The 25,294-nt window shown below is 43.6% G+C and overlaps 1 protein-coding gene across 10 annotated transcripts in view; it reads left to right on the top strand.

Moving 5' to 3' along the window:
• Positions 1–287: 287 nt before the first annotated feature.
• ST3GAL6 (ST3 beta-galactoside alpha-2,3-sialyltransferase 6) overlaps positions 288–25,294 on the top strand; it is a 57,312-nt gene continuing 32,305 nt past the window's right edge. The window contains exons 1-4 of one of the 10 annotated variants that reach the window (XM_059837935.1): positions 4,105–7,861; positions 7,984–8,164; positions 9,685–9,779; positions 10,514–10,655. The gene's annotated coding sequence lies outside the window, so the exon portion shown is untranslated. Of the gene's footprint in view, positions 7,862–7,983; positions 8,165–8,949; positions 9,169–9,287; positions 9,357–9,684; positions 9,780–10,513; positions 10,656–25,294 lie in introns of those variants that run through there. The other 9 variants (XM_059837939.1, XM_059837933.1, XM_059837938.1 and 6 more) reach the window with 9 other exon arrangements.

Genomic DNA, 25,294 nt, shown 5'->3' with positions numbered 1-25,294 from the left:
CTACAAAGACCACTTCTGCTTCTGAGGTGGTAACTTCTGCAATTGTTGGCATCCTGCGCTACTTGACTCTTCCACAAAGGTCACAGGACCCTTCTCTCCAAGAAAGTGCACCTTTTGACTTGCAGAATCAATGATTCAGATTCTGCTCTCAAATTTCTCTATCATTATCTCTGTAATGCTCTGCTAAAAATCACTGATTGTGATTTCTTGCCAGCAACAGTGGCACAATAGTAGTGGAATAATTGTCATGTTTATGGTTATGACTCTTCAAAATTATGAGAGTTACAAGAACATATCTACTTGTAGGATGTGGACTTTACTGTTGACTTTGGATCAAACTTTCTGTCACCTAAAGGTAGATGTTTACTTTATAAAGCAGTCTTGGTTTATCAATTCAGCTCTAAGTATATATTTAAGCAAATCTTACTGGCAACACTCTACCAAGGTTGTCTTTGTTTGCTGTGGGAGTATAAGGCTAACTCCTGGCAGCTCCTACCAAGCACAGTAATGGGAGATTCTTAACAGAGCTATTTATTTAGGTGGAATTATTTTGAAATAATGATCACATGTACATTAGAGTTGATTTAGATAGAGACTTCTGACCATCCCAAATATTGTGCTACCCAAGTTGGTCTAGCTCATGGGACAACTTCATAAACTGGCAAAGTGAAACTTCTTGTCACAGGTAATTTAATTCTGTAATTATCTTTTCCTTCTTCCTATATGCCTTCAGGGCAAGAATCTGCTTTGGTTTGGAGCAGATTCATAAGAAAGTTAAAAGAAAACTGAGCTTCCCAATTACTAAAATAGAGAAGAAGAAAAGAAATTAAACAAACTCAAAAAGACTCTTCAGAAGAAAAAAAAAAGCCTGTTAAAACAGGCAATGAGGTGGATTCTGCTTTTAGCTGTGAATAATAGAGGGGCAGTGCCTGGTTTTCACTACTTCCATTGCAATGACAGCTGGGCTTCGCTTGTACTTGCTGGAGATAAGATACTTCCACATGGTCATACCAAGTTCAGCAACCAGCTCAAAAGCACAAGTAACGATGGAAACATCTGCTATGCCAGGGAGGGTGTAATATAACTGAAAGCTGCTTAATTCTGGTTATATGTCTGTAAGAGAAGGTGTGAGATTGCAGCTTTCTATCAGCTGGGTTACTACAAGCACTCTCTGGTTACAAAGAGCTCTCTTTTTTGTGTGTATTTGTAAGTATTCTGACTAAGCCCTTCCCTGAAGAAGGAGAAAGGTGAAATGCATTAGTCTTCAAATGATGCCAGTTTTATTGGATGAACCCCACCCTATGAGGCATGGCCATGCAACTTTGCACTGTGAGTTTGTTGTTCAAAAATGTCTATAAAACATTTCCTTCATATCCCATCAATTTATGTTGTGTCAAGGGTCTTTTCAAGTGCTTTACAACAAACTTGAGGGTTGTAGGAAAAGGCCCAAGAACCAAAGGATAATGTGCTGCAGACAGAGGGGGAAGAAAGCATGGCAAGGGTACCCACAAGTCAGCAGGTATCTGCTATGGCAAGGAATTTACTAAATTCACAGTCAGTTTGTATTCCTTTTTCTTGCTGGGAATATATACTTTGGGAGTTTTTGTATCTTTGATCTAGATCTATTCCAATCTCCCTCCACAGTCAAGTATTCCACTCCTCAGTCAAGGTGAATTTGCTAGTGAGTTTCCTTAATTTGACAGTTTGCCCTTTGCTTGTGTTTGTTATTTTGTCCATGGAAATGGAAACGGTTGCTGAGTACTCAGCCCAACTCAGTTTTCTATGATCAGTTCTGTTTTAGTGTCTTCATTGCTTACTAATTTGAGGTTGTCTCTTTTTTGTCTCAGTGACTAGTGAGAAGGAATCTGGCGGCTATCACACACATGGCTAGCTGGACCCAAGTTTATTATTAGAAGCATTTGTTTTCCCAAATAGCATCTGGGAAGTTAAAATTGGCCATGTGTTTCTATAATAACATTTCAGTGACAGACCTTTTCTTGATTATATTTTAGCTGCAGACAAGAGAGGCCAGGTTTCAATGATGTATACAAATCCAAAACAACCACACCCCAAAAAAACAGGCTGTGAGCAGGTAGCTTGAGCTGCTGGAAGTGGAGCTTCCTGTTTCCATACAATGGGGAATTTTATGAATGATTAAATCATGGTGAGTTAACTGACAGATGGCTTTTAATAAATTGCAAAGATCAGCTGATGTTTTCCACTTGCATGGATGAAATGGCTAAACATTGAAATAGAAGGAGTATTGCACTAAGATTGCACAAGGCTTGGATATTGGCTATTGATCATATCCACATGGGTCAGGTCTAGCTTTCATTTGGAACAGGGGCAGAGCAGTGAAAAAGAAAGGTCATCCATGAACTATTGTTCTCCCGAGTTACAGAGACTAAGGCAGCCTTTTCTGCCATAGGATTGCTCTCTTCAGCTTGGAGTGCCATGAAGGGAGGATTCTTTCTCCTCTGTCAACAAAACCCCAATTTTATGTGGGTTCCTACTGATTCTTCCAAACTGTGGCAAGTGACCATTTGCTCACTAGCCATGGGCATTACCTGGCAGGAGTATTAAGTGGGTAAGTCAGTCATGGAAAGGAATGCATTTGAATTTTTCCCATGTTTTGCTTACATCCAAGACTTTGAGTGCAACTTGAAGTCTTAAAAGTAAGAAACATGCAAAAGTCTTAAAAGTAAGAAACACTAAATTAGCATGCTGTTCACATATGACAAGGCTTCCAGCAGTTTGTCATAACATTTCTGACTTACAGAGGCTCACCTATCTTCTCACTCTCCTTCTCCCTGGTATCTAATAATAGCTTTTGTATTGCTTTTATAGCCCTGTTTTGTGTACTGATTTGCTACATCATATTTTCAAGTAAAGACCAGTCTGAAGAGTACCTGCCAGAAAAACTGTGTATCTGTTCCTAGATCTTTGGCAGCAAGCCAGTAAAGAAATCCAGGCCAGTTAACACTGGCCAAAGAAGTGGGCCAAATTTTGAAGGGGAAAGCTGAGAGCTGCAGTAGCTGCCTGAGCACTTGTAATAATGACTTGGCTGTACAGATGAAGCCAGCAGTACACAGGACAAAAACTTGGGGGTCTGAAGGCCAGAATCAGAGGCTGGCGGAGCCAGCAGGAAAAACAGGGAAACATTTTCATAAAAGGCACAGAGAAAGAAACTGGGCATTAAGCTGAGCTTTAAATGGCAAAGGCATCTTACATGCAGGCCTCTCCTTGGAAAGGATACAAGGAGAGTGGGTCTTGGCATGATACTGTAGGACTAACAGAGCTATCATAAAAGGGCAAGGATTCCGTCTTCCAGAAGCAGCTTATGTCAGTCATCTGAGCACACAGGCCAAGTGGGTATGGACCCAGAGCCACAGGATAAAGGACTTGTTCTATCTGAGCTCAGTGCCCCCCCGCATTTGGCACTGGGGAGTGACCTGGCAGCAGACTGCAAGTAAGAGTCTCCCACAGCCCAGCTGTCCCTCTCAGCTGCTTAACTTTCCCATGCACCCCTCCACCTCTCTCCTTTTCCCAGATTTCCCTTGTGCCAGATGCCACAGCTGACATTCACTGGAAACAGAAGTCCAGTACATACCTGCAAGCTACAGGGAGGAGTCTGCTGTGTCCCAGGCAGATGGGTAGGAGAACTGGATCCTGGGAGGTTTGTCTCCTGCCAAGGGAGGAAGCAGCAGCTCTTGCCTGCTTTGCTGCTTTCAGTGCCATGAAGCTTCAGTTTGGGTTACCTACAGACACACATAGAGGTGGAGTCACTCAGTATACTGACATGCATTGGGAGGATGAAGGGACAAGCAGAGAACTTGAATTCCATATGACACTGTAATTAAATGGAAAAAAGAGAACAATTGGTACAGTGAAACCTGAGGTTTAATGTTGCCCTTGACCTGGTGAAAACCAAAAGCTGCTCAGAACATATTTTCTGTAATTTTTCAAACAACTTTCCATTCCACTGTTTTGTTTGCAATGCTCTTCAAGTGGGTGTGCTTTGACCTGTTTGTTCCTCTGCATATGCCTAATGAAGCACAAGAATGCCTAATGCCTATATAGATAATGTACTTTTTTATGGGTTTATAGATGTTCACGCATAAACGCATGCATTAAAGGCTTCACTTTGGTTGGCAAATAGCACTTTGTAATGTGCTCACCACCCCAGATTGCATTGTACTGGGGTAAAAATAAAGGGAGGCTGTCTCAGCCTACCTGGTTTACTTCCATGACATTTCCTGCCATCATGTTTGCTGGTGTCCTGTCTCCCAGACTGAGTGTAGGAGCACTGCACAGCCCGGGGCAGGGGGAAACCCCTCTGCAATTCCCAGCAAAGGCAGGCCGTGGGGACTGGGAGAGCAGTCACAGCCATGACTTGGGTTCTTTGGTTGTCTCAGCAGTTCTTTGATTGACCAGGTCTTGAAAAAGTGACCTCAAACCAGGTGGGGGTTGTACACTGTGAGCTCATGACAAACACTGTGGGTTCTGATGAGATGTGCTACAACCACTAACCAGATTTTTTAAAGCTCGTGGGACAGGCTTCAGCAAGTTGTCTCCTGCGAAGTGTCTCTGGAAGAAACATCATGCAACCACAGATTGATGACTAAATCTATGTAAGGACTGGTGCTTACCTCAACTGGAGCTGTAAGTACAGTGAAGAGCACGTGGGGGCAGCCCCGAGCACCTAGGCAAGGGAACTGGAAGAACCTGAGAACCCGTACAAAACAGAGTAGTGCTGAGACAGATTTTGGAGCTCAGTAGGAGAGATTTGAGCATGAGTGGGACTCAGGACAGTTTTCATGGCATGACATAAAGATTAGGATCAGACTGTGATGGTAGGCAGTAAAGCTAGAAGACGGGTGGAGAAGGGATCCCAGAATCACAGAATATTCTGAGTTGGAAGGGACCCACAAGGATTTTGTGACAATCTGTATTTCTATAAATGCATTATCTGCCAAAGTAATTATGAAGGGTGACAGTTCTGTTGGATTTTAGTTCAAAGACCAGACGTGTATGATAGATATGGTGCATTGCCTACATGGACCATAGATGACAAGATTAGTCAACTTTATTATTGGATTGATCACTATTATTGGGGAAATCACTTTTGTGATGCTGCAACTTTCCATTCTCTTTATTCCTTCTTCTCTCTAATTTTGATTTTCCCAGTTTTCCCTTCCATTTCCTGTAATTTTTCCTCTTTATTTTTCTCTGATTTTGCAAGCTGGGATAGAGGCAACAACATTTTCTTAGTTTAGTAATGGCTTAGGAGGTACATGGTTTCTCCTGGAACTAAAATATGACTACATTTTATTCAGATTTATTTTAGTTATTGCTTTACTTTTAAAGGTTTATAGGGTTTTATCTTTGGTTTGGGGAGAGATTTGTGTCTCAGGAGTGTTTATTTTCAACTGAAAGAGCAAATCTGTTGACTTTTTGGTCACATGCATTGCATTTGTTTGAAGGAGCATTCATTTGATTCCCAGGTAGTCATCCATTTCAAAAGCATTTTGAAAGATTCTTATTGTTGTCAAATAATTTGTTTGCAATATACTATCCCAGTGATTCCTTATATTTTCCTTGTACTTTGTGCCCAAAAATTCACTGGGTTACTGATTAGTTACTACTTGCTTGTACAGATTATTTGGAAAACAACTAGGAACTAAACTTTTCCTGCACTATATTAATTATTCAAATTGCCATTTGAATCCTTGAATTTAGCTCAACATATTTAGATGACAACAAACACCAGCTTTCATTCTGTTGCCGATGTGGGACGGCTACAATTGCCAGAAGAAACCAATGTGAAATTACATCACTGCAAGTTAGATTATTACATTACTTGATGGATATAGCACAGTTTATTCCAGATAAAGGTGTATTCAGCTACCTTAGAGTCAATTATTTGTATTTCTTACACACACTGCCTTTAATGGAAGGGAATAAAACTTCGAGTGAACTGTATCTGCTATGGACTTTGGGCTGCAATTGTGAACACCCGGCTCTTCCTAGAGTTAGATGCCTCATGCAAGATTCTGAGAAAATAGGCAAACACTACACTTGCAGTCAGCTGTGAAATCAAATGACTTCTAAGTTGCCACATGGCACCACCACAGGAATGAACACTGCATGTGTCTAGCTTGCTTCAGAGGTGCACCAGTAATTTGTACCAGCCTCTGAGCCGTGGCTCAGTCCTGCCCACAGCATGTTTGTGTTCTTCCTGTGCCCTTCAGCCTGCCCAGAGATCCCTGCTGGACTGGTACTGATACCCCACCTAAGCCAGTGTTAAATAAGCTCATGCCCATGAACTCATGCACAAAAGTTGCAGCTGCAGCACACACATCCTGTCTGGAACAGAGGCAGGAATACCATCCATTTCCTCAAGGTTTCCTGCACTCTTCTGTGGTGAAGTCCCAACATCTTGTTCTCCAAAAATCTGGTACATCCTGAAAGTCCAATCCTGTATCCTAAACAAAGACAAGGCCTTGCAAAAAAAAAGCAAGGCCAGAACAAAATAATACTGGACTACATAATTTAAGAATGTCCTGAAACATATGAGCGGGGGGACTGATATGAAGTCACAAAATCAGTCTTCTAATATATCCTAATTCTGAGTCCTTTGTTGTACAATCTTAATGATTTTTTTTTAAATCATTTGTGTGCCTATGATACCTAGATGAATTAAAGGGTAAGGACTGAAGAGCTGACAGCTAATGGGAAAAGATATAGCAGAGTTAAATAAAGTAACTTTAGAAGGCACACAATTTAGCTATATACTTGGAAGAAGCTTGGTTTTATAATGGGCAGGATGTGAAGGGTGAAGACCTGAGGAGCCTCTTGGTAGAGGGGGAAAAGTACTAAGGTATTTGCAGCTCAAGGGAAGACAAATTACAGAGGTCTGAACTTTGGTTCCCAGCCCAGAATACATTGAAAATTATCTCGGCAGGCTAAAGACTGGAACAGTCCCTAAAAAAATAGACAAAATTTCCCAGCTTTCAGTCTGTTATTTTTATTACGTGTACACATAGGCTGTAGAAAACTGCTGCTGAGAACTGAGTCCACGTCTGGTCATTCCCAGTGACAGCCATCAAAAAGCAGGATCTGCATTTCCAATTAAGGAAGTATCTTGTTCTGATACAATGCGAAAAACATACTGTGAGGTCACTGAAGCATCATATAGAAAATTTTCAGATTGGAAGCGGTCAGGATCATAAAGATAGAAACAGGAGAGGGCAATTAAATTATTAGATTTCTTCTAGCATGATACACTCCTCTGGGCAAAACACAGCATTGATGCAGCACAGGATTCCAAACAAATTCACTTTTTCATCCTCTTTATGAGAGGCAGAATTATTTAATAACTTTGGTTTGAAATAGGAAGGTCCAGCCCCAAACGCTTGGGCGCTGAGGTACGGAGAGATTTTCCGGGAGCCCAGTGACGCCCGCCTCCGTTGGGTGGGGCTTCATTTTGCTCCTGGCAGCCGCTCCTCAGGGGGTAGTTCTTCTCCCGCCGGCTTTCCCTAGGGTTTCATGGCAGGGGGCAAAACTTGGGGAGGGAGAATCCTGCCCCTGCAGGATCCCAACCCCTCCTCGACATACACACGGTGACTATTAGTTTCTTAACAGATGGTAATTCTGTGGGAGGTGTGGGTAGTTCGCTGCCCCCCGCTTTGCGAGTCTCCCACCCCTCTCGGACTGTCGGGGCAGGGGAGAGGCTCCTGCTGCCGGCCCGAGGAGCAGGAGGAGGAGGAAGAAGAGTAGTGTCGGCGGTTCCGTGGGGAAGTCGGTTAGAAGAGGCACTACTACTAAGGGGAAGACGTAGCACTGCTTCATCTGTCTTCACGTGAGTATCTCCTCCACCTGGTGGGCTTTGGTATAAATGGAAGAGGAATTTCTGCAGGCTCGAGCTAAACAACGTTTCTGTGTAAAGACACAACGTGCTTCCTGCTACGTCTTCTCTTGCAGATGGGGCTCAGCTGAACAAGCCCTCCTCTTGAATCCCGTCGTAAGCGCTACCATGCGGGAACCAGACTGGATCTACCAGAGGCTGCAGCAACAGCCTGAGCGGCCCTAACCAGAAGCGATGAGTTCTGTCCTCTTCTCTGGGATGATTTAAAGATAAAATAAGCTGCTCTATTAACAACCGGTAAGTGAACACCCCTGGTTTATCCAGTATAGCTCTGTAAACCATTGCACAGGCTGAGCGGGTCTCGTGGACGGTGCCTGAACCTATAGGACTGGATGCCTTGGGAGTGCTTGTTCCCGAGTTTGCCGGCCTCTCTGCCGCGGGACACGTGATGGTTGTCGGGAGACTTCCCGGTCGGACACGATGGATCTTGGGGGTCTTTTCCAGCCTTAACCGTACCATGATCTTCTTGCGTCATTTCAGACGGGAAAGCTTCCAGCTTTAACCTCATGTAGAGTTTGTATGCATGCTTCCAATTTTAAAATTTCCTTCAAGTGAATGCTGATGGCAGCAGTTGCCAAAAACATTGTTATTCAATGTAAATTACCGCGTATTCAAAGGCAGAGCTAGCTCTTTCAATACATCAGCTTGTTCCTCGATGAAAGCACTCAAGGAATTAAACTGAATTTCCAGAGGGATGGAGCCTGCCTCTACAAGCCCCCTTTAAGAGAATACAATTTTAATCGGTTTTGAGAGCTGGTGAGATGAGACGTCCCAGACCTTTCCCAGAGATTCCTGGGAACTTCACGGGAAAAAAATCTTAACAGGGCGGTGTAGCCTGGAGCCTGTTCCCGGTGGGGATGAGCCCGACAGAAACCGAAGTGCCGCCGCCCCCCGCCTTCCCAGCGGCGCTTGGATGCGCCTGATGCCGCAGGCGGGCGGCCGGCGCCGGGGAGCGGGACACAGGCCGGGCTGAGGCGCTGCCCGGGTCCGCATGCGGGGTCGGGTGTCGCCACCTCGGGCAGCGGGGAGCGCGGGAGGGTCCGGCGGGCAGCTGTGCGCTTCCGCACACAGGCGGCTCCGGGGGGAGACCACTGACTGGGGGAAGGGGCCGTCCGACTTTCCCCGGCTGCTCCTGGTGGGCTCGGGGCGGGGGAGCCGCTCGCCTTTCCCCAGCCCCCTGGAGCAGCTCCGCTGGCAGGCCGGGGCGGCGGGCGGAGCCGCCTCGGGGTCCACCGCAGGCGGTGAGTCGCGGCGGGCGGGCGCGGCGGCGGGAGGCGAGTGCGGGAAGGGGGGGTGGCGAGACAGGGGGATAAGGGGCGGCGGGGCCCGGTGCTCCGAGATGGGCAGAGCAGGGCTGGGGGACGCTGAGCTCATGCGGGCAGAACAGCCCCACGCAGGGGGAGCCTCCCGGCGGAGCTGACGGCGACCCGTAAGTAAAATAGAACGGGAGATTTCGTCGCTTCTGCTGAATTGCTTGGGTCGGGTAGTCCCCGACTGTTTTGTCATGGCTGCCGGTCAGGCAGGTTCGGATTATAGATTGCTTCTAGCGCGGGTTCAGAAAGGGAGCTGCTCCTTGGAAATCCCGAAGGCCTCGGGGAAGGAACAATGGCTCTGTGGGTAGACTCTGCTTGAAGCTGTGCAAATCCATTATTTGCGTTTAAGGAAAGAAACAAACCCTGGAAGTTTAATGTCTGCTGCCTTTTTTTTTTTTTTTTTTTTTTTGTTTTTGTTTAACTATTTGTACTACTATTTGACAGGCGGGGGTGGTGTTTCAGTTTTGTCAGAGGAAGTGGTGAGATCAGTCCTGCTGCCCGTTCTGAAAATTTCCAGGGAGATGAGTGACTGGTCTGAGGTTTGTGCCTGTTGTGTTGTTACCCAGTTAAAACTTTCTATCTATTTTTTTTCAGTTTTTGTCTCTTTCTTCATCCGTGTTTTACTGAGCTATTCTCACATAGTGTGATTGCAGAGCTATTAAGATTGAATTTAGTGATGGGATAAGATTACTTTTTTTAACCTGGTAATTCAGCTGAACTATCTGGAAATGTTATAGATAAAAAATTTGACAATGTTACAGAGAAAAGGTATATATGAATTATTTCTTTGGAGAGTGCCATGGTACTACATGGTCACTCCTAACCTGAAGGAACTAAATCCGGAGAGGTGTTGAAGGAGAAGGAAATGTGCACGGAGCAGGGTTTCCTACCCATCAACATGCAGTATGCTTGTCTGACTAGGTCTCAGAAGTGATGTTTCTGAAAGTAAAATAACTCTCCTTTCACATGTAGGACTTCATGAGCTGTAGCTCTGGGGTTTTTTTAACTTAAATAAATTTGCTTACCTTTTTTTCCCAATCTGATGCAGTACTTGCTCCTTTACCTCATCTGTCTCTGCTGAACTGATACCGTCCATTAAGTTACATTTTAGGCTTATGGCTGTTATTAAGGCAGGAGAATTAAAGGTGTCTTAAGTCTCAGGTCTCCCTGAAGGTCGTATTTCCTTTAGCAGACTTCTCATGCTTGTGGGATATATGAATCATCCCCCGAGGCTCATGAGTCGCCCAGTCTCTTTATCCATCCCTGTTCAAAGGTACGAGGAAAAGCTCTTCTCTGGAAGCTGTTGCCGGTTGGGGATGTGCCCATGGGAACAGTTGCGGAGTGTTCAGTTGAGACACTAGAACCTGAAAGCTGACAGAATGATCACCAGTACCTGAGTCCTAAGTTATGAACAGGTGGGGAAATACTTGAGAGTTAGTGTTTTTGGCTAGAATAAGGTGTTGGACAAGATATTATGTTGAAATGTACTATGCGTATTGTTAATGGTTTTAGGAGTTATGAAGGGGAGTTGCTTGTCTGAAGAGGAAAATACAGCGGGTGAAGTGGTGACAGATCTCCTTTGCAGCGGGAAGTGCTTGAGATGCTTCTCCCTCACCTTCTCCTCAAGACTTTGATAGCTTACAAGCAGAGGCAGCTTTAGAAGATTTTAGATGATTACTTTCTTCCTTAGGTGTTCATTTTTGGATAGAAGCTGTTGTGATACCTTATTTGTGCCATTAGTTCTTCTGTCTCGGGCTTGTTCTCTTCATTGGTTTCTGAGCATGCTGTGATTGGTGTCTCTTGGTAAAAATTTGGTTTGTCTCCCCAAAACAGGTTTGGAAAAGTTACATAAACCTGCTTTGGCTGATTTGTGGTTTTCTTCTTGGTGGTGTTTCATATGCTCCTGGGTGTTGATTCAAATACACTGGCCTGGAAGAGGATGCAGTCAGATGGATCATTTGAAGATAAAACTTGTGAGACCACCATGAGTCTCAATGAGGTGGTCTACACCATCGACTTAAAAGGGCTTTTGAGGAAAGGCTCTTGGTTTTGTGGGTTTTTTTTCATTCCTCCACAGTATAGCTTGCTAGCTGTAGACAGGATCTAGGATTGTCTTTGTACATTAACATTAAAGGTTATTTTACTTATGAGCATAAAAAGTTGGTTTTGCTTCCTGTATGATGTGAGGTACTCTGCCTTGGTCCCCTAGTTTACTGCATTTTAGGGATGGGCTCAAAACTTCTTGAAATACCTTTTTTTACTGAGAACTTTCCCTACAGATGTTTTCACTGTTTCAACTAAATCAGTTGAAGTATACCCTGTGTTTTGAGGAGTTTAGTTTTTCAAGCTTATGGCATGTAATTTGTCATTCATTTGAATCTAGCCTTATAGATAAGCTATAGTATAGTAATACTAAGTAACTAATTTATGGGCTAACTGAATGTACAGAATTTTTCCTTTTTCAGAGTGTCTATTTTCTACTATCAATTTTCTCAAAATACCCGAAGCTGTGTAGCAGAATAAACCACCCCCTAAACTTCCCCTTTGATCAGTTTCTTCTACTTTTGCAATGTTACATATGGTTGCTTGCATACTTATTCCCAGTCTTCAAGGGAAATGAAAATAAAGCTGCTTGAACATATTATTTGCTGTGTGAATTTCCTAAAGCTTAAATTTTTATCTTACCCTCCTTCCAGAAGAGCCTGAAACTTCAGCTTTTCTTGATTTGAGGTATATTGAGGTCTAGAGGAAAACAGGATGTGCATGCTGTTGCTTTCTTTATAAGTCACTTTTCAACAGCGCTCACTTTGCAGTTTAGTGTATTAATCACTGATACCAATACCAATAGTGGTATTTGTACAGAGAGGTTGAGAAGTGATGGGCAGTACTAGCTAGCATGGGCTGTGAAGCAAAAGCAGGGAATGCGTGGGTCGCGTGCAGTGTTACTACTTTTTGAAAAATGAGTTGAAAAAATGCAGGTACAGAATGTGGTAAAATACTCTGCAGCAGTACTTCTTGCTGTGTTCTGTACCTATCATTCTGAAATACCATGTCCTTTTAAACTTTATTTTGCTCAGGTGGATTGGCTCTTCAGTGTTTCAAACTTGGTTGTTCTTTGGTCTTGAAGGCAAAAATGAAGCCTTGGTATCCTGTGAGGAAGACCCTTTACAGCACTGTCACAGAGTAAGAAAACTGTGAGTGTCCCTGGATAATAACCTAAACTTGTGTGGAACTGTTCACTTATCTCTGCTCCCAGCCCGAACAGCAGCAGTAGAACTGGTGTATGGTGTACCAGGGCTATTTTTTACATTCCAGTGTAAATAGAGAGCCAGGAAGAGCAAGGTAAAAAAAAAAAAATGGAATACCCTCCACTTGCCCTGACTTTGAAGGGAAGGCTGGAAAACCTACAGATCCAGTTGATCTTCCCTTCTGTTAGGAGGGCCAGAATGGAGTAATCTAGGAACTGGTTTTAAGAGCAGGTAGGAGTGAAATGATGGTCTCTCTTAATCACTGAAACTCTTAATGTCTCTTGATTTCTAGTGTAAGTTTCCATTTCCTGAGCTGCAGTATTGCTTTCTTTTGGGCCACTAGTCAGTAGGAAATTTTATTTGTGAGGTGTGTGGCTAGCAGTCTTAGATTTGCACAGACTCTTCAACTCACTTTTAAAAGAATAGTTTTACACCTGTGAGTGCAGGTCAGAAACACTAAAATAGGGATCTACTGCAGAGCTTAGAAAAGTTCTTTGTTGGACTGGATCTGCAGACTGACATTTGCATTGCAGAGGTATCCAGATGCTGCTTGTTTTCCCTGCTTTTTGAAGTCCTGAGGCCAGCAGTGAAATGAAAATGGTGTGAGGGCCATGAGCTTACCCTGGGCCTTAGCAGAGGTGGGCAGAGGAAGTGTGATGGCCATTTAATAGTCAATATGGAATATGTGTATGTATGTGTATAAGATACAAATTGCATCACATGTGGGATGAGGGGAGAAGTACCTTTCCCAGAGTAATAAAGAAATTAAAAGTTGTGTTTTTGCCATAATATTTTTTTCTTTTCTGTTTTTTTTTTCCCTCATGTAGTTGTGCATTAACATAACTCCCTCCTGGGCAGGTAATTTTTGAAGGTGGGTTGTGCTGACAGTTTTTTGCCTGCAGGATGACGTGTGGGGGGAATTGACCTGTTTCAGAACAGTGAAAGCACAATGCGAGGGAAGACCCTGTGGGTTTTTCTCACTGCAGTGAAGAGATAGGAGTATGTTTGCTGGCAAGGAGCTGTTGGTGAATGAAACCTTGTTCATCATTTGCCATTTGTTAAGACAGGTATTTCCTGGTTCTTTGAAGTTACAGAACCTGTCAGCCTCGTATCATCCACCAGTGGCGCATCTGAGCACCCTGAAAACATTTCTATCTCTGCAGTGCTTGGGGTAGTCTGAAGTTGATGTGTGGGACTGAGACTAGGAGAGGGTGGTGTAGATGTGAGATAGGCTGTAAGGTTTGTTTGAACAGATTTGCACAAGATTAAATGGAGACATAATATTAAATCCACTTGGTGAAGCATGGGAACAAGTTAGGATTTGTCCACGTTGCTGAATGTGCACAAGGCTTGCTGGCAGGTGGTAGCTAGTCTTGATTGCGCCCCTTGCGTAGACAAGTTACTGCCTTCTCATTTTGTATCTGGAAAAAAGCCCGGGGATTTTTTTTTGTTGTTGTTTGTTTGTTTTTAATTTTCCCTTGCAGGAAACTGTTAAAACTATGGCTAGCTTTGCCGTATTTAATAAGTCAGGGTGACACTTGTCCTCGGCTTAGAAGCTGGAGTGCTCTATAAGCCCTCTCCACTACCTCCCAGTTTTACAGCCACCAGTGGCAGTTTTAATTTTCCATTCTCAGAAGGTTGAGGTGTGTGGGTATGGGTGCACAATGGGAATGAAACACAAAATGGCCATGAAATACTGCCTTGGTAATCATCTACTGTTACTGCTGGAGACAGAACTGGGCTGGATGGACGCTGGTCTGACATAGTAAAGTGTTTCTTGTGCTTTCATTGCTTGCCTTCTGCTGTGGAGCACAGGCCAGGTGTGTAAACTGGGTTTTGAGTAGCCAGATGATTAAAATGCTGGTTAGCGTACATACCATTAGTACAGTTTCTCAAGAGTGACTGCCTTTTCTTGCAGTACATGTTAAGGAAATACTGTTAATTCATTTTCATTGAAACAATTTGAATGGAATAGTTATTTTCATTCTTGTGTGCTAACGACATGCTATAATTTGTTTTCAGTTTGGAACATTGGTTCTTAGATGGCTTGGCCTCCAGCTAAGGTAGATTTTATATTAAAGATTTCTCACCTAAATAGAAAATGATGTTCAGAGCTTTGCAGAAAGAAATGGAAAGTGAAACAAAATATCTCATTCTTCAGTTTTCACAGAGAACATTGCTTATAATAAATACTGGTTAGTGTTGAAGTGACTTTTTGAAGCTGGGTGATGGAAGTTAGCTAACACGACCTGTTAAGTGGTTGAAAAGGGTATCTAAGTTGTTGAAAAGGGTATCTAAGTTGTTGAACTTCATACAGCTCTTTTGGGAAATTTGGACACCTACATGTTTGTGCAAGGCATTTCAAAATTAGAGCACTTTTTTTTTCCTTCAGTGGCTAGATGCTCTTATGTACCACACAACTGTGTGACAAGATAAAATGAAACCATATTTTTGATGTCTTTATGTTGTATGTACTTTCTGATATTTAATGAGAAATGAATTTATAGAGTTTTTTTGAACTACCCAGCCTAGTGTTTATTTTTGCAAAACTTGAGGAGGTCTCAAATGTACTAAGTTCCTGATCTCTCACATTTGACTGAATTCAGCCAAAGGGGTTCAAAAGTTTTTTACGGAAGGAAAGAGAAGGGCGTGCATGCACACAAACAGGGTATGGTTGCATAAATCTCATTTCATGCTGAGAACACATGCAGTAGAACAGAACAAAAAGCCTTTTACTGTATGGCATTTCATGCTCTGATGGAGTTCTGCGTTGTCTGTGGCATGGATAGCAATCTGATAGGACATGGTGGTGCTGGAGGCTGAGCTGCATTTGGCACGGTCCGGGTAGCAAGAAAAGATGTCAATAGGCAGCACAGCCGGTGCAGTGTATATTGCTCTAGAGGACTTCCAGGTTTTATGCTGAAGGAAATATTAGACTTTGTGTTTTATCACTGGTGCAGCATGGTTATTGGTTATGGGAGAGCAGATCTGTGTCACAAAATCCATTGCCCTCCTGTGATCTCATAGGGGTGTGAGCCGTGTCTTACTGGACTCTTACTCTCGTCATCAGAGGAGGCACTCTCATGCAGCCCTGAGTGTGTCCAGTGCTCAGAGAAGATCAGGTAGGGGTGGATTGTTAATCTCTTTAAAGTTACTGTGGTCCTGAAGAAACTCCTCTTCATTTTGCTGTAGCATTTAAGGACTGGTGAAACAGAATTGAACAGCAAAACCAGATGCTCTGTTTCACCTACAACAAACCAGACTTGGATTGTAAAGGAGCAAAACAAACTGGCAGAGGGAGCTGTGATATGCAGGAGAAAGTACTATATGAAGCCACTGCTGTACCAGAGACCAGGTCTCACTTTCCTGCCTGGCTGCCCTTGTACCTCTTTGCTCTCATCTGGGATTCTAGGAATTTTAGCAGCCCCCAGCAGGAGGGCTGTGAGACTGGCAGGGAGGGTGCATGGGTGGGGTGACAGGCACCTTTGACTCCCCTAAGTTTTAGGCATGACTGTCCTTTTCAATTAATTAAAAAAAAAGAGAAAAAGAAAGCAGTACATCAGTATCGGGGAGGAAAGGGGTTGTGTTTAACCTTCAGTGAGGATTGAGATCTGAAAGTCTTGTAGATGGGTATCTCTGTATAGCTCTGAGAAAAGCATATAAGCTTTCCCAGCATGCTGTAGTGACTAATGTAGGCAGCTTTTCTCCCAGACAGATGGCAGTTGAAGATTACAATGAGATATAATTAGCTTTCCTCTTGCATAGGTAAGAAAACTGAAGTGCATAATTCATTGCTATGAGCAGCACTGTAAGATGGATACCCACTAAAAGTTTGCGCTGCAGTACAGACTGCTGTAGCATCACTTTATTGCTCTGAATACACAGAAGTACATAAATGAACATGTGCAAACTTTTCTGCAAGGAGCTGAATTCTGTTACAGCAACTAACAGTTGCCCTGTGAAAAATTCCAGTTCCAGGTTTACACTGTTTACCCTGCTCATTTGTTCTATGTTATGAATTTGATTTCAGCTTTGTTTAACGAAACATGATGAATGATACTCTAAATGCTGAACTCAGATACACCTTCATCTGTGTTTCACTTGGGAATCTCACTACCTTAAAAACAATTTATCTTTTCACATTTTTATGCATGTAGACTCGCTGGTAACCTTTTCCATTCAGAGAAGACGCCAGGACTTTACGCAGTGTTAAATATTGTACAGGCCTACATTTTTCTGCAATGCTCTGTATCTTGTAGCTCACAGTCCTCAGGATATGCACTGTTTGAATATTCTATGTGGTAGTTTTTCCTGTCACATTTAAGAAACAAAACAAAGCACTAAAAGCCTTTAGGGGATCAGATACAAACTCTGATGCAAACTGGATGACTTTTTTTGTGAGTTCTAAAATATTTTATGTTCATAGAGCATTCTCATGATTACGAAGTAGCTCATTAGAGCTTTTCTTATGGGTGGTTTTGTTGTTATTGTAAGTAATGTATTTGAGCTGTAGTGCTAAGAAAACAAAGCTGTGTATAAAGAAGGCTTGTGAAAATAGTCTTAATGTTTACAACATTCAAGTTTTTCCAGTGTGGCACTGTCAGTTTTGTGTTAGTTTTCTGATCTAGTTAGCACTGAAGTTTTGTGTTCTGATTTTCATCCAAAGGCAAAGTCAGTGCATTCATTGAGAGCACTGGGAAATGTAAGGCTTTAACATTATAAGAGAAGCTGCTCAAACTGCTGGTGTACCGCAGATTTCTCCTGAGCTGGCAGGATTCCGCTGTGAGAAGCTTCCAAGATTTTGTAGTAGTGTAGGGTAAGTGCTACCACTTGTCTCCATTTTCCTCCCTTCCTGAATTAATTTAGCTTTACACTTTTCACTTGTTTTCCTGCATTCCTGAGAATCCCAGAGCTCTCTTCTGCACAGATGCCTTGCAGCAGATTGACTTGCAGAATTTGCTACTGGGGCGAATTGCATCACAAACAGCTGGCGATTTAGGGGATTTTTTTGGTGGTTGGTTTGGGGCTTTTTTGGGGGGGGTGGTGGTATGGAGGATTTTTTATTTTTCTTTGGAAGTTGAGGCAAGACAGGGAGCAACACAGCAAAAATGAAGAAATGTATTGTGTTTGGGGCTCTGACTACAGACATGTTTGGCATGTTATTTAAATGAAAATTTAAGTGTTCAGTTTTGTATGCTGGCCAGGTGCATGTTCACACCTATTTTTTGGGCTTCTTAATACAAACCTGCTTAATGTAACCTGTTCCTTTTTAAAGTGTGGTGACATATGGACCATAAAAATCACAGTAAAAAGCTGTGCCATCTAATGATGGTCGTCCTTGTGCATTTGAAATTTATTGCAACTGGGGTTTACAGATGTTACTGTGAAAACTAGTCATATAAAGGGCGCCTGTTTCTGTTTAGGGACAGATTCTGACACCAGTATGGATCAGAATTGATACTGTTACAGTGAAGTAAGAAAATAGTCTGATCTACTTAGAATTTATTGGGATTGTAAATGGGGGGGGACATCTAATTCTTCAGGTGCTGGCAGTGAAGCTAGTAAATTAGCCCTATGTTATCCATTGGGGGGAAAAAGGCAGCAAAAACCCCACCATATTTTTTCCGTGCCCTTGAGAGCTCTAATTTTGCTTGTGAGTGGGCTTTGGTGTTGTGGTTCTTTGTGTTGTTTGTTTCCTTGGATTTTTGAGGGGGATTTATTTTAACCTGATGTTAAGATTTGTTCTTTGTTTCCCCCTGACTGGTAGATTTAGTTTTATAATTCCACCTATTTTAGTGAGAGCTGAGTTTAAATCACTAGCTCTAAATCAGCCAGGATGTTTTAGATATCCTAGGCATTGTTAGAAGACAAAGTGTGGCTTGTTTTAAGGTAAACTTAATGCTGTAGTGAATGTGTGCATAAAATAAATACAGATCAAACTTTCTGGTTGGACCTTTATTTGCTTAGATTGATCATAGTTCCTGGAAGAAAAAATGATGTGCCATATAGGGTTTGTAACTGAACTGTTTTGAAACCTGACTAATTTGCCTTTTTCTAGCCATTTCTCTTACTTTTTTCCATTTTTTTGTCTCTGGGAAACCCAAGAAGGATTGCTGGTTTGACCTCAGTCCTCTAATTCAGCAGGCACTTCTGGACGAAGCAGCAGTGTGAATGAGTAACTGATTTAGTACTGAGTTGCATATCTTTCTTTTAATAATTTTCTATTTTTTTTAAATTGTGTAGTATTTCTGTGGTCTTGGCTTTTTTAAAAGGAGGTGAAGAGGCAAAACAACTCCATCACAATGCTCTGTTCCTTGCAGGAAGAGCAGCTCAAGTTGACTGAAACCTTTTAGTTGTGTAAGGCAAAGTATGAGAAAAAAAATGACCTGAACTCTGACCCCCAGGACATGTTTCATGGTTTTTTTATATTTCAGTCCCTTCTGGAAAAAGAGCTGAAAGAAAAGGGAACAGACTGGGAAGGGCAGTGTTGTCACCACAGCTTGCAGAAGACCTGCCTGGATTTATAGTACTCTGTTTCTTTGTTCTTTATTATACAGACACCTATGATGTGTAAAATATAATTGGCAACCTAGGTTAGCTTGGCTAAAGCTTTAAAGGTTAATCTGGGAGAATGTAAGAGGGCTAGGAAAAAAAATCTATCAGCTAAGGTTGTATTACTGACTTTGTGTATGTGGGTTTCATATATTTTTTTTTAAGATGTAGTTAGAGCTGGATTTTTTTATGTTTGGTTAAAGCTTTGGAAGTTGAGGAAGCAGAGCCATTTGTGCTCAGCTCATACTTGTGTTTGACTTTGTGTGCACAGGTTAGCTTCTGACCAAACCCCAAATAATTGTTTGTGTACTGCATGGCATCTCTGTGGCTGCTGGCCGTGACAGAAATTGCCCATCTTTATACGAGTCCATGAGAGGAAGAAGGAGGGAAAAGAAATGAAGTGTGCTGATGGGAGGGCTGTAGAGGGTCAGGACAGGGCAAGCATATGGAAACATCTCTTCCCAACTTATGTATGCCTTTGCATAGATTGTCTGCTTCTTGTCCTCCCTCAACTCAAGGCACAAAGACAGGCAAGAAGATGAGGCTGTGGACTTGATCTTACTTTTGATTGTTATTATAGGCAAGGTTTCTGGAAATCTGTGGTAGTGACAAAGTACCAGTTAGATGAGAATCCAGCAGTTATTATTCTCTTTCACCTCAAATCCACAAGTTGGATTTGGATCTATCCACTTTCAAGCTTGAGTTAGCAGTGTTTAACTGTGTGTGCATTATTGGACTAAATAGTAAGCCATCTGGGAACATTAAAGAATATTGTTTTCTATCTTGAAGAGAAAAATAATTAAAACTATAATTTACCAGCTGAAAAATATCAGTTCAGTTTTTTTTTTTTTTTTTTGTGCTTGCAGTTTTAGTGGTGTGTGTGTAGCATGCTGTCACCTTGAGCTGGTGCCAGCGATCCACACTGCACTGTGATAATCAGCCAAAATACTAGCTCAGATCTCAAGGGTGGCATAGCAACCCTGTGATAGCCCCAAGCTGAAGGTGACATATTCTGACTCTCAGCAGGGCTAAAGAACTCAGCCTGAATACTGTTCCTATTCAAGTGCCATTTCTGTGGAACCCAATGCCTGTGGTCCCTTGTATTTTGCTCACCAGGATTTTCTGGCAGGATGCACTGGCTGATGCTTTGTGCTTGTGTTTCTCATCTGTGGAGCTGGTGTTTCATGTCAGTTAGAAGTGATGTGAAATTTTGCATAAGTAGGCCCAAAAGTGATATCTCTGTGAAACAGTGCGCATAATTGATTGTGGTGCCTCAGAGAACAGGATCACAGCATTTTCTTTTGCAGCCAAATTGGGACCTCTTTTAGTAAACTTTAAAAAGCTTGTAACTTGACCTTGGCTAGTACGTATGCCTTTGCTCTCCAAGACGAGCAAAGGCATATGTACAAGCCTAGGTCTGATAAGTGCATGCAGCCTCTAATTTCTTTCAGATTCTGCCCCCACTGTGGGTTGTGTGTCAGAACTCCTGGGTCCTCAGGCAGAAGGAGGGAGGAAGAGGGAAAAAGCAGTTAACCACTGAACAGATGACACCTTATCTCATGCAGTAAGAACACGGGAGTCTGAGCATGGTGATGAGACTGTAAGTCAGGACATGCGGGCCTTTTGTAGCTTTTGCCAAACCCTCTGTATCGATAACATGTCATCTTTGAAGGCTACAAACTTGTGTTTTTCTGATCTTGTTTGATCTGCTGAGCTGAGAATGTGTGGACCTGGAGATAAGGATTGGAGAGCTATAGGTGCTGTCATCTGTTCTGCCCAAAACACAGGGATGAACTATGCTTGTTCCTGCTGCCTTTGGGAAGGCAGCTAACTTTCCTCTTCCAACAGATGTGCTTTCTAGGTAAATTAGTATTAGCGGGGGTGAAAGTACAATAGATTTAACTGGACTTGAAATCTTTATCAGTATCCTTTAGCCAAAGGATATGCTTGTGTAGGAAGAGTTTCTGAGATTATAAATATGTCTGCACAGTAACACCAGTGGGAAAGTGATGCAGAGATCTTGTAGACTCTAGACAAAAGCAAACTGAAATAGCAATCATCAGTGAAAAATACTAAGTTGCTTTTACATTTTGCTTGGCCCAGCTGGCAGTTATATTCTGAAGAACACAATACCAGTGTCTGTTACTGAAAGACAAAAACGGAATAAAAGAATCCTGAGTTGTCCACAGAGTAATAAATGTATTGCTGTCTTTTATGGTACAGAATATGTTTCACCATTAGCAGGATGATGAAGGGGAGGGAGATAAGCACTTAGGCCCTAAAACCAGTCTATTGCAGTCTGTCCTGAAATGCTGCACTAGGTCAAAGATGGGCACAGCTCTAGTTTGTGTCTCCACATTAATGTCAACAGAGGTTACATTTCTGGCTGTGGGAGCTGGTAAAGAACAAAGATTGACTAAATCTTTTAAACATCTCTACTGCTCTGATGTTATATCTACTGGACATTATTGCTTGCTGTTGGGTACTTGGAGAAAAGGTTATCTTGCTATTTATTGTCAGGCTTGCTGCAATATCCTTGGACAGAGAGAAAATGGTAGGGGAAACATTGGAAACTTTCCTTAACAGAGAGAAGTTGTGTTTGGAGAAAGACTGTCTTCTTTTTTTTTTTCCTCTCCTCAGATACCTGCGTACTGTGGAAGTAAAATGGGTAGCTCGGTGTTTCCTTGGAGAGAAAGAAGGCATCAGTTGTCATAGACAGCAAGTTGTTCCTCTATTGCTTATCCCCATGTTTTTGGAAGAGATTAGGGCAGAAAGTGTTTTATCTTCCAGTGCACGGAGTAACTTTGGCAGCAGTTACTTGTATATGTTGTGTGATGTGGTATGATGCTGGCAGCCCTTAGTGACATTTTGACACAGTAAAACCTTAGGTTTTTTAGTGTCATGGCCTGTACAGGTTTTCAGGAACAGGAATAACTGCTTTGGTTTGGTGTAGGGCGCAACAGATTAACAAGAACCTTTACCAATTCTGATGCTGCTAAATGTACAACTTCAAAAGTACAACTTCAAAATCAAGTCTGTGTTCGAGAGTTAGAAAACTAGTTTTAATTCTGAGCCACTGTCTTGGTTTGGATAAGACAGGTGCCTGCTAAAGAAGGCAGGAGCTTCCCCTGAAATGGAGAATGCAAACCCTCCCCACCCCTCCAAATTGCTATGAATTTTAAATTAAGGGGCTCTCAGGCAAAAAAAATACGGGAGCAGGAAATAACAGTTCTTTAATAGGGAAGGGGGGGAAAAACCATAAAATGATAAAATAAAAACAATGCAGTACACTAAAATGACAGAGTCAGAACTCAACCTGACACCCTGTTGGTCAGGGTGCTGGCAGCAGTCCAGTTGGAAAAGTGGCTGCAGTCCTCCTGAGGTGTCAGGTGTGGTTCTGTTGGAGCAGGGGGTCCTGTAGAAAAAGGGTGATTCTTCCTCCGCAGATCCGTGGAAGAAGAAGCAGCTGCTGTTCCTCTGGTGAATCCAGTGGAGAAGCTGTGCTGGTGTGTCAGAATCTCCTGATTATATCTGGATAGCAATGCTCGGCTCCTCCCTCTGGGCGGAGCATCTCACAATGGGATGTTACAGTTCTTATCAGCCATGCAGTGACATTCAATAGCCTCTTATCACGGGATGCCCCCTGCTGAGGGAGGAGTGATTGTGATCTCGCAGGGAGAGAGATAAGGGGAAATTGCCCACTTAACACCTAGACAACTGCCATACAGATGGTAATAGAATACATCCTGCCTTGCAATCCAGAACATAATCCACCCCTTATTCTATTTCCATCTGCATCACAATGAATCCTTACACACAGTTCTCACTTAAGACTAGGTTTCCCTGTGGTACACAACGGCTTTCTCCATCTTTCTGCATTACCCACCAAGTGTAACCAGGTCCTTGAGCAAAAACAATTCCACGGATGGGTTTGTCTTTGCCTGAGGTGGGAGTAATCCAAACAATCTTTCCTAAAATACCTTTCATGTGTACAACAGGGACTTTATCTCCATCTACAGTGTGCAGGGGTTCAGACTGGGCAGGACCAGCTCGATTGATAGACCCTCTGGTGTTGACCATCCAGGTGGCCTTTGCTAAGTTCATCTCCCAATTTCTAAAAGTCCCCCCACCAAGTGCCTTCAGGGTAGTCTTGAGTAGTCCATTGCACCGTTCAACTTTCCCGGCAGCTGGTGCATGGTAGGGGATATGGTATATCCATTCAATACCATGTTCCCTGGCCCAGGTGTTGATAAGGCCGTTCTTGAAATGGGTCCCATTGTCCGACTCAATTCTCTCAGGGGTTCCATGTCTCCACAGCACTTGCTTTTCCAGGCCCAGGATGGTGTTCCGGGCAGTGGCGTGAGGCACAGGGTGGGTCTCCAACCATCCCGTGGTGGCTTCCACCATGGTCAGCACGTAGCGCTTGCCTTGGCGTGTCTGGGGCAGTGTGATGTAGTCGATCTGCCAGGCCTCCCCATACTTGTACTTGGACCACCGCCCACCATACCACAGGGGCTTCACTCTCTTGGCGTGCTTGATGGCAGCACACGTTTCACAGTCATGGATAACCTGAGAAATACTGTCTTTGGTTAAATCTACTCCTCGGTCTCGTGCCCACCTATAGGTGGCATCTCTACCTTGATGACCTGAGGCATCGTGGGCCCATCGAGCTAGGAACAACTCCCCCTTATGTTGCCAATCTAAGTCTATCTTCGACACCTCTATTTTTGCTGCCTGATCTACCTGTTCGTTGTTTCGATGTTCCTCATTAGCCCGGCTCTTGGGGATGTGGGCATCTACGTGGCGGACTTTCACAGGTAGGTTCTCCAACCGAGCGGCAATTTCTTTCCATTCCTCAGCAGCCCAGATTGGTTTTCCCTTACGCTGCCAGTTGGCCTTTTTCCACCTTTCCAGCCAGCCCCACAGAGCATTGGCTACCATCCACGAATCAGTATAAAGATAGAGCCTTGGCCATTTCTCTCTCTCAGCAATGTCCAGGGCTAGCTGAACAGCTTTGAGTTCAGCAAGTTGACTTGATCCACCTTCTCCTTCGATAGCCTGAGCAACCTGTCGTGTGGGACTCCATACGGCTGCTTTCCACTTCCGGTTCAACCCTACGATGCGACAGGAACCGTCAGTGAAAAGAGCGTAGCGTGTTTCCTCTGCTGGGAGTTGGTTGTATGGTGGAGCTTCTTCGGCACGTGTTACTTGCTCTTGTTCCTCTTCATCAGAAAGACCAAAATCTTCACCTTCCGGCCAGTTTGTAATTATCTCTAAAATCCCAGGGCGATTCAGGTTTCCAATACGGGTGCGCTGTGTGATGAGGGCAATCCATTTACTCCATGTAGCATCAGTGGCATGGTGGGTGGTGGGAGCCTTTCCTTTGAACATCCACCCCAGCACCGGTAGTCGGGGTGCCAGGAGGAGTTGTGCTTCCGTGCCAATCACCTCTGAGGCAGCTTGAACTCCTTCGTAGGCAGCCAAGATTTCCTTTTCTGTGGGAGTGTAATTGGCTTCGGACCCTCTGAAGCTTCGACTCCAGAATCCCAGTGGTCGGCCTCGAGTCTCCCCAGGCACCTTCTGCCAAAGGCTCCAGGACAAACCATGGTTCCCGGCTGCAGAGTAGAGTACGTTCTTTACCTCTGGTCCCATCCTGACTGGGCCAAGGGCAACAGCATGAGCAATTTCTTGCTTAATCTGGGCAAAAGCTTGTTGCTGCTCAGGGCCCCAGTGGAACTCGTTCTTCTTGCGGGTGACCAGGTAAAGAGGGCTCACGATCTGACTGTACTCGGGAATGTGCATCCTCCAAAAGCCTATGGCACCCAGGAAAGCTTGTGTTTCCTTCTTGCTAGTTGGTGGAGACATCGCGGTGATCTTGTTGATGACCTCAATGGGAATCTGACGCCGTCCATCTTGCCACTTTACTCCCAGGAACTGGATCTCTCGAGCAGGTCCCTTGACTTTGTTCTTCTTGACGGCGCAACCGGCTTCTAGCAGAATCTGGATGATTTTCTTTCCTTTCTCAAATACTTCCACTGCCGTGTTCCCCCACACAATGATGTCATCGATGTATTGCAGATGTTCTGGGGCCTCACCCTTTTCCAGTGCAGTCTGGATCAGTCCATGGCAGATGGTGGGGCTGTGCTTCCACCCCTGGGGCAGTCGGTTCCAGGTGTACTGCACGCCCCTCCAGGTGAAAGCAAACTGAGGCCTGCACTCTGCTGCCAGAGGAATGGAGAAAAACGCGTTAGCAA

This window comes from Haemorhous mexicanus, chromosome 2, assembly GCF_027477595.1.
Source record: "Haemorhous mexicanus isolate bHaeMex1 chromosome 2, bHaeMex1.pri, whole genome shotgun sequence".
Taxonomy (NCBI): domain Eukaryota; kingdom Metazoa; phylum Chordata; class Aves; order Passeriformes; family Fringillidae; genus Haemorhous; species Haemorhous mexicanus.
This window is presented reverse-complemented; position numbering and strand designations above follow the sequence as displayed.